At 47.2% G+C, this 20,162-nt stretch overlaps 1 protein-coding gene across 1 annotated transcript in view; it reads right to left on the bottom strand.

Annotated features, from left to right (window-relative positions):
• Positions 1-12,004, bottom strand: part of CYLD (CYLD lysine 63 deubiquitinase) — a 48,012-nt gene extending 36,008 nt beyond the window's left edge. Inside the window, exon 1 of the mRNA XM_078617673.1 lies at positions 11,793-12,004. The gene's annotated coding sequence lies outside the window, so the exon portion shown is untranslated. The remainder of the gene's footprint in view (positions 1-11,792) is intronic.
• Positions 12,005-20,162: the final 8,158 nt, after the last annotated feature.

Here is a 20,162-nt window from a genome sequence, read left to right as displayed (position 1 = left end):
ATGACACTGCAAATTACACAACTGGGATTATACGCAAGGCAAACATTGCCCCCCCCCACCCCCCATTTATGGAGACCTATACCACATTTTGCAAATTAGACTATCCCAGTCTCTTGAGTTATGAGACTAGGGTTCAACAAAAATAACCTTGCAACCTCAGTATTGCAAAAGCTGTAAAAGCATGTAGACTATCTGGATGCAAAAACCACGTAAAAGGTTGTTAAGAACAACAACAACTTACAGACACTTTCCAAATCCATGCCTGGCCGCACGCCGTGTCGGTCACAGAAGTTCCTCAACCATACGTCACCCAGCCAGTGCAGTGCGGGTTGGTGAAGTGGGGGGGGTGACCAGCACACATTTAGCTATCACTCGCCACTGTTAGCCGTGGCTAGGAATGTAACTCAGATACCTGGGTTCATAGCGGAGTTTCGCTAATCACTGCTCCATCGCTCCGACTTAAGGCTAGGTAAAGGTACAGTTGCTGCCCTGACAATTCTTGTCCACGCAACTGCTGGAACAAGTGCCTCCACTAGAATGTGTGTTTGGCCTACTCTTCCACGCTGGTCAGACATCACGGAAGCGACTGGAGTACCCACACTTTACCCCACCACACGAGATCTGTCTGCCGATTGAATGACTGTGATTCGATCATCATCACGATTCATGGGCAGATAGTCTGTGTAGGTTTCCACTGCACAATTTGTTGCCAGCACTGTGATTAACCAATGCATATAGCTGGGTGTAAAAAGGCAGGTGGAATGAAGACATTTGCTCCATTGTTTCCAATGGCGCGCCAGAAGATGGTGGTGTAATGGTTCAGTAACATTACACCAGGGCAGCTTCTCAACCTTAGGTCAGCACATTAATTCACTTTCATTGAGCACGTAAAATAGGTGGCACCGCGAGTCAAGTGGGTTGGTCGGTACAACTTGGGGTGACAAATGCTATTAGTATCTACCACGAGAAGACTTCAACATGGGCAGAAAGATTGGTGTACTTACCATCTGTTTTTATAGACACACTCAATATTGATTTACACATTCTGCAGATGTTTCATATCACATTAGTTTGTTTTACCTTCCAAAACGATATCATACCTATAAAAGACAGTTTTGTCTGTTTCTTTCTCTGTCTGCGCACGCTTTACAACGCGTTTAACTGACGAACTGTTGGGTTTACGTTTCAACAAAGTACATACAACGCAATAAGCCCCCGGCGAAAACGCGCTATTCGTTTTTCCCCTCGGTCAAATGTAAACTAATAAAATCACACTTCATAACAATTTATTATTTTACCACGCTGATCGTGGCGCCATAGCACGCATCTGCGCATGCGCGGTTGCCCCGAGCCGAGCGGCGACGGGAGGATCTCCTTCCCGTAAAAAAGGTGAAAAAAACACCACACAGAAGCACAACACTGAGATACATCGTGAACAGCGTGATGTGTGTAGTTACTACTGTAGAGTCAGTAGTTACTACTACAGTCAATAGATACTACTGTAGAGTCGGTAGTTACTAATGTAGAGTCGGTAGATACTACTGTAGAGTCAGTAGTTACTACTGTAGAGTCAGTAGATACTACTGTAGTGTCGGTAGATACCAGAGGTGGGACAAAGTCATTGTTATGCAAGTCCAAGTCGAGTCGCAAGTCATCAAATTCATGACTCGAGTCTGACTCGAGTCCAAGTCACATGACTCGAGTCCACATCTCATAGGTGGGACAAAGTCATTGTTATGCAAGTCCAAGTCGAGTCGCAAGTCATCAAATTCATGACTCGAGTCTGACTCGAGTCCAAGTCACATGACTCGAGTCCACACCTCTGGTAGATACTACTATAGAGTCAGTAGATACTACTATAGAGTCGGTAGATACTACTGTAGAGTCAGTGGATACTACTATAGTGAGTAGATACGACTGTAGAGTCAGTAGATACCAGAGGTGGGACAAAGTCATTGTTATGCAAGTCCAAGTCGAGTCGCAAGTCATCAAATGCATGACTCGAGTCTGACTCGAGTCCAAGTCACATGACTCGAGTCCACATCTCATAGGTGGGACAAAGTCATTGTTATGCAAGTCCAAGTCGAGTCGCAAGTCATCAAATTCATGACTCGAGTCTGACTCGAGTCCAAGTCACATGACTCGAGTCCACACCTCTGGTAGATACTACTGTAGAGTCAGTAGTTACTACTGTAGAGTCAGTAGTTACAACTGTAGAGTCAGTAGATACTACTGTAGAGTCAGTAGATACTACTGTAGAGTCAGTAGATACTACTGTAGAGTCAGTAGATACTACTATAGAGTCAGTAGATACTACTGTAGTGTCAGTAGATACTACTGTAGAGTCAGTAGATACTACTGTAGAGTCAGTAGTTACTACTGTAGAGTCAGTAGTTACAACTGTAGAGTCAGTAGATACTACTGTAGAGTCAGTAGATACTACTGTAGAGTCAGTAGTTACAACTGTAGAGTCAGTAGATACTACTATAGTGTCAGTAGATACTACTGTAGAGTCAGTAGTTACAACTGTAGAGTCAGTAGATACTACTGTAGAGTCAGTAGATACTACTGTAGAGTCAGTAGATACTACTGTAGTGTCAGTAGATACTACTGTAGAGTCAGTAGATACTACTGTAGAGTCAGTAGATACTACTGTAGAGTCAGTAGATACTACTGTAGAGTCAGTAGATACTACTGTAGAGTCAGTAGATACTACTGTAGAGTCAGTAGATACTACTGTAGAGTCGGAAGATACTACTGTAGAGTCGGTAGTTACTACTGTAGAGTCGGAAGATACTACTATAGAGTCAGTAGATACTACTGTAGAGTCAGTAGATACTACTATAGAGTCAGTAGATACTACTGTAGTGTCAGTATATACTACTATAGAGTCAGTAGATACTACTGTAGTGTCAGTATATACTACTATAGAGTCAGTAGATACTACTGTAGAGTCAGTAGATACTACTGTAGTGTCAGTATATACTACTGTAGTCAGTAGATACTACTGTAGAGTCAGTAGATACTACTGTAGAGTCAGTAGATACTACTGTAGAGTCAGTAGATACTACTGTAGAGTCAGTAGATACTACTGTACAGTAAGTAGATACTACTGTAGAGTCAGTAGATACTACTGTAGAGTCAGTAGATACTACTATAGAGTCAGTAGATACTACTGTAGAGTCAGTAGATACTACTGTAGAGTCAGTAGATACTACTGTAGAGTCAGTAGATACTACTGTAGAGTCAGTAGATACTACTGTAGAGTCAGTAGATACTACTGTAGAGTCAGTAGATACTACTGTAGAGTCGGTAGATACTACTGTAGAGTCAGTAGATACTACTGTAGAGTCGGTAGATACTACTGTAGAGTCAGTAGATACTACTGTAGAGTCAGTAGATACTACTGTAGTCAGTAGATACTACTGTAGAGTCAGTAGATACTACTGTAGAGTCAGTAGATACTACTGTAGACTCAGTAGATACTACTGTAGACTCAGTAGATACTACTGTAGAGTCAGTAGATACTACTGTAGTCAATAGATACTACTATAGAGTCAGTAGATACTACTGTAGAGTCAGTAGATACTACTGTAGAGTCAGTAGATACTACTGTAGACTCAGTAGATACTACTGTAGTCAGTAGATACTACTGTAGAGTCAGTAGATACTACTGTAGACTCAGTAGATAATACTGTAGAGTCAGTAGATACTACTATAGTGTCAGTAGATACTACTGTAGAGTCAGTAGATACTACTGTAGACTCAGTAGATACTACTGTAGAGTCAGTAGATACTACTGTAGACTCAGTAGATACTACTGTAGAGTCAGTAGATACTACTGTAGTCAATAGATACTACTGTAGAGTCAGTAGATACTACTGTAGAGTCAGTAGATACTACTGTAGAGTCAGTAGATACTACTGTAGTCAATAGATACTACTGTAGACTCAGTAGATACTACTGTAGTCAGTAGATACTACTGTAGAGTCAGTAGATACTACTGTAGAGTCAGTAGTTACTACTGTATAGTCAGTAGATACTACTGTATAGTCAGTAGATACTACTGTATAGTCAGTAGTATCTACTGTATAGTCAGTAGTATCTACTGTAGTCAGTAGATACTACTGTAGTCAGTAGATACTACTGTAGTCAGTAGATACTACTATAGAGTCAGTAGATACTACTGTAGAGTCAGTAGTTACTACTGTATAGTCAGTAGATACTACTGTAGAGTCGGTAGATACTACTGTAGAGTCGGTAGTTACTACTGTAGAGTCAGTAGATACTACTACAGTCAATAGATACTACTATAGAGTCAGTAGATACTACTGTATAGTCAGTAGTTACTACTGTATAGTCAGTAGATACTACTGTAGAGTCGGTAGATACTACTGTAGAGTCAGTAGTTACTACTGTATAGTCAGTAGATACTACTGTAGAGTCGGTAGTTACTACTATAGAGTCAGTAGATACTACTACAGTCAATAGATACTACTATAGAGTCAGTAGATACTACTGTAGAGTCAGTAGTTACTACTGTATAGTCAGTAGATACTACTGTAGAGTCGGTAGTTACTACTATAGAGTCAGTAGATACTACTACAGTCAATAGATACTACTGTAGAGTCGGTAGATACTACTGTAGAGTCGGTAGTTACTACTATAGTCAGTAGTTACTACTATAGAGTCAGTAGATACTACTACAGTCAATAGATACTACTGTATAGTCAGTAGATACTACTATAGAGTCAATAGATACTACTGTAGAGTCGGTAGATACTACTGTATAGTCAGTAGATACTACTGTAGACGGACAAATGGACAGACAAGCGGAATGCCGGGCTTTCACAATAGCTTAGTCTTTGTGTATGTATATGTTATGTTTTTAAGAGAAGACAAGTTTTGAATTATATGTTTCCCCCGGGCAAAGCCGGGAACTTGCTGCTAGTTTTCTACTATAAAACAAATTCACAGCACCTTTACATTCACAGAAAAAATTCTAGGAAAAAGAACTACAACCCTGACCTTGCTATCACGTATATTTGTGATCTAGAAATAAGGAGCTTTAGGAAACACATTGTTAGCAGCTGCCACCCTTTGCAGTACAAATAAGCCATTTTTTGGCCAGTTGCTCAAAAATTTTTTTTTTACGAACACCCACCGGCCTTGACAACAGCAGCGTGTCTGTGCGATCGAAACGTGATAATCTGGAAGAGGATGGGATTATACATTCTAAACGCAATCTAGAAACACGTGGTTCCACACCAACAGTTACTTAATGGGGGGAAAACTCCAGCCCTGCCCTTTAAAGATTCAACAGACACACAAAGCACAGGACACGTGTTCGAGTGCGATAAGGCACTGGTTTTAAACGAGTAACGTAAATGATTAAGCAAAGTAATCGTTAAGCGTCACTGCTGAGAAATGTCATAGTAAAAAAAAAGTAGTTTTTGACACATCCCATCAGCTGATGCACACACAGCCTTCTGCTGATAATCAGATGGACTTCCTACAGCTGGCCGCGCGGCGAGCGGTTTGTATAAACTTTCCATACATAATTTATGTGGAGACACAAATAAAGGCGGAGTTATTACTAAATAGATGTAAAGGAGTTGCAATATATATATTTTTTTACAGTCCGTCATGGGGGTTCTTTGACCATACTTCACCACATTGGTCAATGCAGATTGGTGAAGTTGGGTGGGGGCCAGAACTCGTTTATATATAAACTACTATTAAAACTATAAAACTAATTTTATTTGACCAGGTAAGGCTCACCGAGCTGTATTGCTCGATTTCAGCGCAACGAATCGGCTTATCACGTAGCAATGTATTGCAGGGAAATACTCTAAAAGTATATTGATTCTAAATGAGGGGGGAAAAAACGGGGACCCGGAGAAAAATCCGCACGACCATGGGGAGGGAGAACATGCAAACTACAAACATACAGGGGTGTCAGGATCGGGCTATATCACTCGCCACTGATGATAGCCGTGACCAGGAACCACACTCGGGTAGCCAGGTTCATTTTGCTGTGAGTCAACGACTGCGTCACCACTCCAAGACTCGGCAGAAATGCAACTCACGACACGAAGAGGAGGCACGTATGAAAGTGAGAAGGGGGCACACAAATGTACCGCCGGCAAACAAGTGACCCACTCTTGTGAACCAACGTCACGGCCTCGTTAACAGCCACCTTATACAAGTTTCTTGCTGTGGTTGTCCCACCTGATGACGGACGCTTGTGTTGCACCCGAAACGTCGTGATTTAATTTAATTTATTAATTGTTTTTTTACCCTTCTATCTGGCAACAAAATTGACACCTTTTTACAAGGAGTCATGTTTGCATAGACCGCAATACCTGCAGTCATAATAAAAAAAAACATAACTCTGATAATGTGCACTGTCAGAGTTATGTTTTTTTGTTTGTATTATGACTGCAGGTATTGCGGTCTATGCAAACATGACTCCTTGTAAAAAGGTGTCAGTTTTGTTGCCAGATAGAAGGGTAAAAAAACAATTATCATATTTTTACAAGCAAATGAGGTTCCCATAGTGTAGTTAATTTATTGTTTTATATCTACGTGACTTTACCGAAAAAACCAAAGCATATGGATCCCTGCAGTCACGAAAACTTCACAGCCACCTTATAGCAGAGGGCACACATGCAGTTAATATGTCCATACCACACACACAGGTAAATGTGCAGCCCTGAAATGCATTTCTCATGCCACTACCACCATAGGAAGAGCCTCCACTAGTGGGAGCTCTGGAGAGCCCTTCAAGAGGGTATATTAGCCTCCTCTTCCACACCGACTAAAACGCCTTGGGGGATTACCCAAACTTCAATCCACCATATGCTGATCAATACTCTATCAATGCAGTTATACATCTCAATAATTACAATGATATAACAACTTTGCAGCGGGAATTATCCTGTGGCTATATGGACTCGACCTGGATGGAAGAAGTATGCTCTCAGTCAAGGAAATAGATTAAGACAGGACCCAAAGCCCCAGGACTCGACCCTAAACTGGTTTAACGTGAAACGTTCCAATGTTGTGTTGGCAGCTTGTCTTGAGAGCAATTAAACATACAGACCGAGCATTGGTTACCACCATCTCCAACATTTGCATTATAGAGTTATACATGATATAATAAGTTTAACACGTAGGCTTTCGCGCCCAATATTATTCATAATAAAGATTTTTTGGGTTAGATCGCGTTATTTGTATAAATGTGTCGTAACCCTCCACCACCCAACACAGCCAAACAGTAAAAAAATGTGTCATGTTTACAAAGACAAATAGTTCACTACTTTAGCCCACCGGTGTGTTGAAGAGTGAATCAACATAACTTAAAAAAATAATTTAGTACGACAGAACCATTCTGACAAATTGCCCGATGATGCTGGATGTAATTACCAGCGAAACGTCATACTCAAAATTTTAAATGATGTTGATTCACTTTTCAACACACAGGTGGGCTAAAGTAGTGAACTATTTGTCTTTGTAAACGTGACACATTTTTTTACTGTTTGGCCGTGTCGGTGTTTCAGACAAACAGACCTTATTTAGAGCATGCTAAGGAGATGGTAGGCACAAAAATATGCATAGTGTCACCTGGCATATCTGTGCATGCAAACAGCTCCTTTGTCAAGCTCCCGCTGGGCGAGAGTTTCCACACACAGGTCAGAGTTATTTTTACTCTTAGGTTTTTTCGGTAAAGTCACGTAGGTAAAAATTAATAAAGTAAAATAAATGAAAATAACTCAATTAAATCACGACGTTTCGGAGGCAACACAAGTCTCCGTCTTCAGGTGGGACCGTCACAGCCAAATTTACTGTATCAAGTGAAGTTATTTTTGACCATACTTCACCACACTGATGACTGTAGGGAGCATAGACGTTGGAGCATAGTTGGGAGCGTGCGTTTCTCAACGAGGGTGAATTTGGAAGACACAACACTTGGTATTATAACTTTCCATCGACATTGTCAACGTGGTAGCTGCACATTTTAAGCGGGGGGAACTCTGTATGCGTGCGCACACGTAAGGCTCGCACGAACATAACGAGTTTGAACTGAATCCTATATACAGGTAGTCCCCGACTTACGATATTTCGATCTTACGATGGCGATAGCGATATGACAAAATTGTTAAATATTTTACATTTCGCGCGGCAGGCAAACGCAGCAGCGTACGAGGTACGATACTGTACGTTGCGACGCTGCCGGGATGTACTGAACGCATCTCCCGCCTTGTGTGGTGATGCCTCTCACTCTCACCAGCGGTCGACGGAGTTAAGTGGTCACGGTGTTAGCGCGTGTATTTTTTTCTGTGTTTTTGTGTTTCAGAATCTACGTGAGTACAGTACAATATGATACGTTACGATACGTCCAATGCATGTATGATACGTAGCTTTAGCGATTTCATTTTAGGGTTACCACGATACGATACGTTCAATGCATGTTAAAAGTTTTTATAGCAGATAGGATTGTTTCCTGAAAATACTTTCTATGAAATTGCAGTTCATATAGGTAGGCTAAGAATTTACCTTGTTTTTTTTACTTTACATTTTACTGTGCAATACAGTATTGTAATTAATAAATACATACAGTATATAGTTTATACAGTACGGTACTGTAAATTGTTCTGTTTTGCTAAATTATCACCATTCTTTAAGACTCCTGGGCAGGCGAGGCCATCTTCGACTTACGGTATTTTCGACTTACGATGGGGTCGTCGTAACGCATCTCCATCGTAAGTCGGGGATTACCTGTATTCGATTAAGGCATCGCTTTGCTGAAAGTCACGTGACATACTGCAGCATCGAGGCGGTGCTCAACTCGTGTCAAAAGCCCCTGATGCAGTGGTGGAAATTCCACATTCCTATGGCGGGGGGAGGGGGGTGTCCATAGGACAACCACTGTTGGCGTTACTCATTTTATCAGCCCTGGAGAGTTGATGAGCCAAGTCGGCCAGAGTTTTAACTCGCAACCTTCTCATTGCGAGCAGCGCCCTCTCTCTCTCTCTCCCACTGAGCCACCTCGCTCAAGACATTCCCTGTGAAGCGTCACACTTTGGGTTAACCATCTCGTCGTAGCCCCGGCTCCCTTTTTAAACTGCGCAGTTTGCGCGGGGACACTGCCAATGATGATAAACATTACACAATCTCAGCCTTCTGTTGTCAATCCACTGCTCGATTCGACTACGATTGACGCTGGCCAGTACGGGTACGGAATGCTCGTGGGGGGGGGGGGGGTGTGAATAGACGTTGTAGCATCGTACAGTACAACGGATTTGACTGCGTTGCCCCACAACAATTTCGGCGAGTCGCCCATCCAAGCACTGTCCACACTCAACCCTGCTTAGCGTCAGAGATGGCTCGAGATCGGACGCAATTCGGGGTGATTTGTCCACAGTCAAAGCGAGGCAAATAAAAAAAAACTTAAACGGTTGGTGGATCACGACAAGACGGGAGACGCCGTTAGACGCATTACCCCCCCCCCCTCTCTCTCCCCCACTACGTGCGTAGTAGGGGCATTCTGTGGCATTCATTGCAGGAAGCACAGCAAGTAGATTTTTTAAAGACGGCAACACGATCATATGACGGTTGGTCAAACATCATAGTGGCCATCCATTTAGTACGTACGCATGGAGGGGGGATTAACCCAAATGCGTACGCGTGCGCATGGGATGGGGGGAGGGTCTACTGACAATGTACGCATAGGAAACGGGGGGGGGGGGCGGGGCAGTGAAGCCTCCATAATAATTTGTCTACATTGTCCTTCAAATTAGTTTGATTGTCCGGCGATGGACTGTTTGCTTAAACACGTTAATATTATTAATCGTTTGTGCGTGGATTCAATATCGGCCGTTCTATAGGATTGGGGGTGGAGGTGTCAATCGTACGTACGCAGGTGGGGGGGGGGGTATAAAAAGTCCGCGTGCGTACAGGGAGGGGGGGGGCTCAAATTGACAGATTTGTTGCGTACCTACTAAATGGATGGCCCCGTAACGCAATCCTCCTCCTGCAATGGACACGCCCGACGCAGCAAACCGATTGCACGTTTATGGCATTCGCTTCGGCTGTCACTTCACTCTTGATGAGAGGGGTCGTGGACGCGTACCACGGGTTAAGAGAGCCCCCCCCCCTTCCTCTCCAGAAGGGCCTACTCTTCAACGTTGGCCACACGTCTTCGAAGCGCTGAAAGTACCCACACGTTAACCCTCATCACACGCACCACCTGCCGACGATCTGCAGAGCGGTGTGTGTCCATTTGCATAGCCGGGTGGACAGATCCTGGGCGGGATGTGGGATGGGGGATTCACGAAATTGCACCATTTGCTTTAACTTCCGAAATGGGGAACCCGAATTGACGACTTCTTGATTTCAAGGCCAGTGCTGCACGAGCCGTTTAACAACATTGTTACATTCCACTGTTACTCTAGTTTCAGTACAGCACGTAGGTTTTCGCGACCAATGTCATCCACAAATCGAGTTTGTTTTGGGGGTTCTATCGCGTAAATGTGTCGTTGGACCCGCCACCACCCGCCACATTTAACTAGTACGGCTTGTCACGTAAACAAAACATGCTAATTAGTTACTGCTTCAGCACACCGGTGTGTTGGAAAGTAAACACGCAACATTTTCGCGTGTGATTTTTTTAACCACAAATCTCACTTTCTCCCGAAGGCGACGAGACCAGGATGATAGAGGCATGACACACAACACACACATCTCGTACCGGATTGTAAGGCGCACCAGCCCAACTTGTAACTTATTACAGAACTCAGACCGTATTGGTCACCCCGTGCCCTTATCAATCTCAACGTTCATCCTATATTTGAAGCTTTCGTGACTGCAAGGATTCATATTCTTAGGTTTTTTCGGTAAAGTCACGTGACTTTACCGAAAACACCTAACAATATGTTCATCCTATACACAACACTATACACCTCTATACACTACACATTGCACTACACTATACACCACACTATACATTACTATACACCACACTATACATTACTATACACTGCTATACACTACACTATACATTACTATACACTGCTATACACTACACTATCCGTGCCCTACCTAATTACATACCAATTCGTACATTAGTGGTCACCCCGTGCCCTTATCAATCTCAACGTTCATCCTATAGAGTCCCATCACAAGGCAGTAAACACAAATAAGACACATTTTTTTGCCCGTATTGAAACGGCTGTACGCCGTATGGACCTGAAAACTCAATTTCCCTATGAGTTGAGAACTATGGGTTTTAAAACGCTGGGGGAATAGTTCCTTTTACAATCCAGGATAGAATACGGGAAGTAGTAATGCAGTACACGTACGTGACAACGTGGTTTACGTGCATTTTTCACACAACGCATACAAAGTGGTTATACACAACACCGTTGTATACTCAAACTGAAATAACCCCAATAATGTTGTTGATAAGTAAACGTGTGGTAAACATTACCGTATAACTTACTACGACTCGTGCGCTATAAACCGCATATCCGTACGGTATAATCCAATCAGCGACAGCACACAACTACCGCAACTTAACATAAATCACCCCCCCCCCCGCCAGCCTTTCGACTCGCAAAGGTTTGACACCGACGTGCAACAAATACATGTTTACATTTATCGCGATAAGAACGTTCGCCTAAACGTCGGCAACGAAGGGGTGTCAACACCACAACACAACCAGGGGCCTACTAGAGGCCTCGCCTAGGGCACGCAAAGCCAACGGAGTTTAGCGCAGCACTCAAACTCGCCTTTCGCACTTCTCTTCCGTCAGCGTCGACCGCCTCAACTTTTTATCTCGCCTCCGAAGTGCTCCTCCTCGTCGTTTATTTTGGTTGTGGACGCTCAAAGTCGCCGATAAAATCCCTCGGCACGTCAATCTCCTCACAACCAACGCCACTAACTCTGCGCCTCGGCCACCAACGCCGAGAAGCGGCCGCCTCGCGCGTTACAAAACCCTCGCGCGGATAGACACGCCCCCCCGCACGCCTCGACCAATCGCGTCGCGTTGCGTGCGCCCCCCCCGCCCCGCACCCCCCCGCCCCGCGCACGCCTCGACCAATCGCATCGCGTTGCGCGCGCTACCCCCCCCCGCCCCGCGCCCCCGAATGGGCAAGGAGCCCGCGCGCTGACGGCGGAGGCTGCGTACGCGGGCTACGAAATGTGACGCTGAAGTGGCGGTGACGTCATTGTGGGGGCGGCGTGGGGGGGAGCGGTGGGGGAGCGGTTAGCGCTGTTAAGGGCACCGGACCTGGCCACCCGAGTTCGATTCCAGCTCAGGGCTAACAACACCGGCGACGATTATCCGAACCGGTCCTGAGCCTCCCCTAGGTCGACTCCGTCTCAAATGAGTACCTGGTTGCGGTGTGTTAAAGTCTTCACTGGGGAGACAAAGGCGGCCGGGCGTGGTGCTGGTCACCCACCTCCTCGTGTGCCGTGCCGGCCTTTACAGATGCTCGCGAACAGCACTTGCCCCTACAGTCTGTTAAGGCTACACGGGGGATCTTTGTCTTTGTGTGGGGGAGTGGGGAGCGGTAGTGGAGCGGTTAGCGCGCTGCGTAACGAACCTGGTGGCCCGAGTTTGATTCCCGCTCACGGCTAACACCGGCGACTATTATCTGGGCCTCCCCTAGGTCGACTCGGCCTCAAATGAGTACCCGGTGCGGAGTGGGAGGAGGAAGAGAGGGGGGGGGGTAACCGGCTCCGGTTTGAACAGCAGAGGTCTCACTCCGAATGAGTCGGGCGCTTTTAGCTTTTCACCGGCTGCGCTAATTTTTGAGCTATAAAACTTTTTCTTGTTGCCACCGCTGTCCTCTAGCTGATGCCACGACATTTGGTGCACGAGCACGCGTAGCAAAACAAACCGAACACGTCCCGTGGCCTTCACAGTCAAACAAAGAAGAGGATGTAATAACAGGCGACGTTTCGGGCAATGCTTCTTCTTCAAAGCACATGCGTAGAGTTGCCAGGGAGGTGGAGTGGACAGGAGTTGCGTTTGAAGGAGGGACATTAGCCGGGACGTTGCCGAATTGTATTTCAACATTTGTTTTAAGGCCACGCTTTAGCTACTCTTGACGCGTGTGTTGAGTTCTGAGTAGGGGGCCGTCCATAAATGACGTCACGCGATTTTGGACGATTTTTGACCCCCCCCCCCTTCGTCACACGGCGTCACAAAAAGTCAGACCCCCCCCCCTCAAATATGACGTCACAAAGCTCTGTCCCCCCCCCCCAAATAAAACATGATTGTCGTTGTAGTGCGTATTTAATGTGGCGCTGCACTCTGATGTTGTAGGAGAAAACATTTTTTAAAAAGTCTATTTAATTAAGTAGAACGTGTTGTCTATATTTATTTAAAGTTGCGAATTTTGATGTGACGTCACATTTCTCAAAGCCCCATCCAAACACAACGCAGGGTCAACTTCACTTAGCTTCTGAGCCCCGATGAGGTCGGCCGAATTCCAGGTGATCACCAAAATGCCCTGGAAAAAAAGATATAATAAAGGTTATTTAATATTTATGATATTTTTTATTTATTTAAATTTTTATATCTACGTGACTTTACCGAAAGAACCCTAATTAATGTGACTTGACCCTCTAGAGCTCCCTGCATTGGAGTCCGCTTCCGTCAGCGGTGGCGTGAGCGAGAAATTGCGGGGCTGCGCCTGGAACGTTGATTTTTTTAAAAATTTAATTTAGTAAAAAAAAATTTAAGTGAGCTTTCTGAGAGCGAGGTGGAAGCCAGTGTCCGTGTATGCTCACAAAGACGCCGCATCTCATAGGGCGGACTCAATGCTCGTTGTTTCGATTGGTGCCCTTTAAAATGCGCTTCCTTCTGACTCCACGTGACACCCGAATGTCAACCGTCAACTCAACTGAGTCCGGAGGCAGCCTTTAAATAAGTTCCCGTCGTTGTGTTAAAAACAAGGTGTCACATTTTCCACTTCAGTCGTGCACTCTGCAGGCTACGGTCTCACGCGTGAATTTATTTTTCTTTATTTTGACCCCAAACAAGATGTCCCCCCCCCCCCTCCACCGTTTTTGAATCTCAAAAGTCAAATTTCATTCGCGTTTCCATCGCTCTCTCGCGCCAGAGCGCGTGACGTTGGCACTCACGACGCGGGTCTCCGAAGCCGCGTTTCCCCCTTGGCGCACGTGTCATTGATTCGTCATCATCGTCATCGTCAGCAGCATCGTCAGCAGCAGACACAATCAATCCACTGCTGGATGGAGGCCTCCCCGAGCCGTCGTCTCGCGATGCGACGATCCGTCTCGCAGCCGCACGTGAGCCAATGAATGTCGTCGCTCCGTCTCCCAGCGGCGGTCGTGGCACGAGCCACACGTCCCTTCATTGGGACGCCGCTCTGCCCATTATCATCGCCCATCGTCATCATCGTAATTTCAGTCCCGCACCTCCGATGAGCACGGTTGGCTACGTACACACGTACTTTTTTTTGTTCTATAATTCCCCCCCCCCCATAAAACACATTCCTGCGGAGGGAGCTGGTAGGAACGTTGGGTTGCTCGGTCAATGGCCAGGGTCAACGGCGGCGTGGTGTATTCCGCAAATATGGCCGACTGTGAGGGCGGGCACAAGCCGGCGTGAGTAGGTTAAACGTTGAGTTTTATAAGGGCACCACGGGGTGACCAGCCCCTCCCCACCCAGCCCCACCCCTCCCACCCCCCACCCAGCCCCACCCTCCCCACCCAGCCCCTCCCCACCCTCCCCTCTCCACCCAGCCCCACCCCACCCATTTTTGGATGCACGACGGACGGACACAATAATTCCCTGTGGGCTGGTGTAACCAGGTGGTTCCTACCAGTAGAACTAAAGTATATTTTCTGCAGGCGCTCGCTGAACGGCTACTTCGCACGATGATAACGGCGACGACGATGATGAACCAGTCGTCCGCTGCAGTTGTAACAAATGCGTAGCGGTGGCCGGGTGGCCGAGCGGTTTACAACGACTGGACTTTCATGGGAGCCTTTGCACCCAGCCGCGAATTGATCATTTTTATTCTTACGTCATATTCAAAATTTGTTACAGGCGCCTCTCTATAACAAAGTTTAAAAAAGCGGTAACAACAGCGGAGTGATTTAGACGGCAGGGGCGGTGCAAGGGCCGAGGAATGAGTGGCCGGAAAGAGAGGGCACCTCGTCGTCGGTGTCGCCGTTGTCATCGTCGTCATCATCGTCGTCGTCATCATCGTCTTCGTCGCCATCGTCATCGGCAGTCCCTCGGGGTTCGAGGATTGACGCCCGTCAGGTTTGCTGGTTGTCTCTTGAGGTGGCCGAGGAGTCCAATTCTGGGTCCGCAGATCTTTGGGCGTGGAGGTTGCCACGCGGTCCCAAGTGGAAGTGGCATCGGCTGTCAGTGCCGGGATCGGCTTCTCTTTTGCTTTTTGTGGTGTGTGTGTGTGGCGGCGATCCAAACTTCGAGATGTTGGGGTCTCGAAGTGGATCGCCCGCGGCCCGGTGGATACGGCTGAGTCACCCCAGGCGGTCGGCAGGCTGCTGCTGCTGCTGCTCCTCCCGGTCTCGAAGTCCGACGTTTCCGACGTTACCACGTCTCGGGGAGGACTTGTGGGTGTCCTTGAGCCACCGCGCGCCTTATACTGCTAGGAACCTCCTGGTTACACCAGCCTACAGGGGATTATTGTGTCCGTCGTGCAGGGAGGGGCTGGGTGGGGAGGGTGGGGCTGGGTGGGAAGGGGAGGGTGGGGAGGGGCTGGGTGGGGAGGGTGGGGCTGGGAGGGTGGGGCTGGGTGGGGAGGGTGGGGAGGGGCTGCGTGGAGAGGGGCTGGGTGGGGAGAGTGGGGAGGGGCTGGGTGGGGAGGGTGGGCTGGGTGGGGGGTGGGAGGAGTGGGGCTGGGTGGGGGAGGGGCTGGTCACCCCGTGGTGCCCTTATAAAACTCAACGTTTAAGGAGGTCGCGACTCGCGCAGAGGGTTGCACGATGCGTCTGCGTCGCACGCGAGGGCAACGGTGACGCCAATTAATGATTCATCTCCGCGGCCTCCTTCTTTCACTTTTGCTTTCTGTCAACCTCCGTAGAGCGTGCGGGGGGGGGGCGAGAACTCAACCCGACAGATGCATGCTGGGCACTCGGCAGCCGCTCACGTGGGGGGCGACTGAATATTACATGGAGGCAAATGCATCGCTGCGGGATTATTTATACGGGGAGGGAAAGGCGGTCAGGGTTATTATTACGCTTCACAATTTTTGTTCGTGAATATTTTTTCCAGAGGGTTCTGTAAAGTAAAGTTTTCGCAGTCGGTGGGCCAGGATGGTGGGGGGGGGACGGGGTGGTTTGAGTCGATGATTGTTATCATGGAGATTTCAACCGAGTAGTTTGCGGTGTCGTTTTTCACATTTTGACAAATTTGGACCATGATGCCGGTACACACAGTGGCCTACCCTTGCGAATGACGTCACGGGATCTGTAACATCCACCGTGAAGCAGACGGCGGCGTGTCGTAGTGGTATTTCATGGTTAATACGCCCACCGTGGTATTAAACAGGGGTGGCAGCTGGATTCGAACGGTGAAAAAACAAAAAAATGTTTTTACCAGATAATGCAACCTGGCCAGAAATCGTAGCTCAACCAAGTGGCTTGCCACGTGGAAATGTACAGCAGCCAAATACTCTAAACGCGTGATGTTGATACTAAATGTGGAGGGGAAAACCGGAATACCCGTGCAAAAATCCACGCGGTCACGCAAACTCTCAACTATACAGGCATCGGGGTCGGGTTGAACCAATGATCTCCTGTAAACCGGGCGAGGTAGTTAACACATTTGCCACCGCGGCGAGCATGCTGCCGCTGGGGCCACGTCACCGTCCGTTCTTTATTTTGGTGATTTTTGAAAAGTTTTTCGGTTTGGCCATGTTTATAATCAACGTTTTTGGGTTTAGATCGCGTTATTTATAAATGTGTCGTAACCCTCCACCGCCCGACACGGCCAATCAGTAAAAAAGTGTCACGTTGACAAAAGACAAATAGTTCACTGCTTTAGCCCACCGGTGTGTTGAAGCGTGAAACCACAACATTTACAATTTGAGTAGTACGACGTTTCGCTGGTAATTACATCCAGCATCATCGTGGTTTCACGCTTCAACACACCGGTGGGCTAAAACAGTGAACTATTTGTCTTTTGTCAACGTGACACTATTTTACTGATTGGCCGTGTCGGGTGGTGGAGGGTTACGACACATTTATAAATAACGCGATCTAAACCCAAAAACGTTGATTATGAATAATATTGGTCGCGAAAGCCTACGTGTTAAGTTGGCCATGTTTGTTTGTTGTAGTACAGAGTTAGACTGATGGCCTTAATCTAAGTTGTCTTGTGGTTGTTGTTCTTTGACTTGCATCCCACTGGGATTTTTGCACACAGTGTTGATGTGCGGTGCTTTTTCTGCAATATTTTGCTGTCTTTTCTTGGATTTTCTGTTTGCACAGTCACTTTAAGATGTTTTCTTGTTCATGTTTTTGTTTTTTTGTTTGTTGCGGTTGCACCCGATTCAAGAGCCGAATGGCTCACAGGGCTATACCTAATAAATGAAACTTGAAACTTGAAATCGGTGCAAACTGGAGTTGACTTCGCGCAACGTTAGTACCCGCGGAGAGATGTAACAATGCAAGGATGGCAAAAAGCACGATTCAAGTTTTTATTTAATACATGATATGTTACTAAATGTAGAGTATGAAAAAATAATTGGCTCGGATTTTTTTTCTTCTGAAATATGAAGGCTTGTACAAAAAAGAAAAGCATCGTAAATAAATTAAAAATATATGTACATCCACTTATAAATACACGACCATCGTAGCGAGTGCTTATACGGGTGAGCCTCAAGACTCTTTGTTTACAGGAGGGCCCTGCTACACTGGGATGTTTCCAAACCGAGGTTGGACGCGTGTATGTGTCAGCTCTGTCCATCTGCAACACGGGGGATGGGTGGGGGGGGTCACGATAAACGCTCTTCAACGACGCTCCGTTACGAACGAAACTTCGGTGCCAAGTTGAGTCGCCGTTTGGGGCTGGCTCTGGAGAAAAACCGGCCACGCTGTTCGGAGCACTATCTCACAGAGCCTGCAGACGCAACACACGCGCTGAAAGGACATTTGGCAAAACTATGCAAACTCGTTTTTGGCCGGACAGTGCCCCGTCAGCTTCCGTACTGATGATACTGAACACTTTGACGGAAAGCGGCACAGAATTGGTGCCCCGGGCATGATTTCTCTTCCTCGTTCCAGGAAACCGTAGTGCTAGTAAAAAAAAGACAACCGAGCGCATTCAAGGGGAAGAAAACTCAAATTCTGCCTCGCAGGTGGACTCTCAGTAGCCTACTTGCTGTACTGCCTTCTGCAAGCAACCACCTCTTTGTCATGCAGCTGAGCGTCCAAGAGACATAATGGGTCCATCTCTTTGCGGTCCACCAACTTAGGGCTGCCCAGAGGAGAGGGGGGGGAGGCGCAAATTTTCCCAGGGACATCACACAAATGAGGGCCTCACAACGGGGCCTGTGGATGGTGGAACAAGAGGGCCACCACGTGGCACCCTGTCTCAGGTCTCCAGAAACAAAGGGGCCACCACGTGGCATACTGTCCCAGGCCTTCAGGAACAAGATGGCCACCACGTGGCACCCTGTCCCAGGCCTACAGGAACAAGGGGGACACCACGTGGCATCCTGTCCCAGGCCTCCAGGAACAAGAGGGCCCCCCACGTGGCATCCTGTCCCAGGCCTTCAGGAACAAGATGGCCACCACGTGACACCCTGTCCCAGGCCTACAGGAACAAGAGGGCCACCACGTGGCACCCTGTCCCAGGCCTACAGGAACAAGAGGGCCACCACGTGGCACCCTGTCACAGGCCTCCAGGAACAAGGGGGACACCACGTGGGATCCTGTCCCAGGCCTCCAGGAACAAGAGGGGAACCACGTGGCACCCTGTCCCAGGCCTCCAGGAACAAGAGGGACACCACGTGGCATACTTTCCCAGGCCTCCAGGAACAAGGGGGACACCACGTGACATCCTGTCCCAGGCATCCAGGAACAAGAGGGCCATCACGTAAGATGCTGTCCCAGGCCTTCAGGAATAAGGGGGACACCACTTGGCATCCTGTCCCAGGCCTCCAGGAACAAGGGGACATCACGTGGCTCCTGTCCCAGGTCTCCAGGAACAAGAGGGGAACCACGTGGCATCCTGTCCTAGGGCCTTCAGAAACCTCTGGGCAGCCCTGTTACCCAACCTTCCCTGTGTGTCATGACCACCTATTTACTCGTGACCTTAAGCAGTAGAATTTACCATCAAGTTATGGTTATTCAGAAAGCCCGTATTCATGTTTTCAATTTGTAAGTCACATGCTCATCAACAACACAGTAACCCGAGTGGGCGAGTGGCTCAGGTCAAAGACGCCGAGCCTACATCGCCGAGAACCTAGGTTCGAATCCGGGTATTTGGCCACCCAAAGTCGACCAGTCAAAAGTGCTTTTCTGCTCAAATGAGTATTGGGGCAATACTCATCTCTTGTTTCCAGCCCTGAGCCAGTGGTGGAAATTCCACATTGCTATGGAATTGGGGGGGGGGGTGCGAGTCTCTCTCTAGTAAAACCGCTGTTAACTTTCCCCGCAAAGTGGTTCTCACTTTATTGGGCTGAGTCAACCCCACCCAAACCAGGATTTGAACTCGCAATCTTCCTATTGCGATCTGCTTGGTTAAACCGGGGTCTACAGTGCAGCTAATTGATGGTCTCAGCCCAGTCACTGATGACTGACTATACACGCATCATCACATTTGATTTTTAAGTAATTTGGCATCAGCAAAACAATTCAACAATCGAAACTTTCAGTTTGACTGCAATGCACTCAACTGCATGGCAGAGCACGCGGGAGTGAGTCCAGCGTCTCCGCAAATGGGAACTCAGGAATGGCTTTGTGATATCTGCTTCCACGGGCAGTTCGGCGAAGACGTGACACCGATAAGCACATGGGACGAAGACAAAAACAAACTTTTGTTGTTGTTAAGACAAATTAAGCCACGAGCGGCTTAATCTTAAGCGTATGTGAGGCTGCAATTCGATCCCACTGCCATGATCTTCGCACGTGTGCATGTTCACAGAGAA

Source organism: Lampetra planeri, chromosome 54 (assembly GCF_965212315.1).
Source record: "Lampetra planeri chromosome 54, kcLamPlan1.2.h2, whole genome shotgun sequence".
NCBI lineage: Eukaryota > Metazoa > Chordata > Hyperoartia > Petromyzontiformes > Petromyzontidae > Lampetra > Lampetra planeri.
The sequence above is the reverse complement of the archived record's forward strand: the minus strand, read 5'-3'. Positions and strand labels throughout refer to the sequence as shown.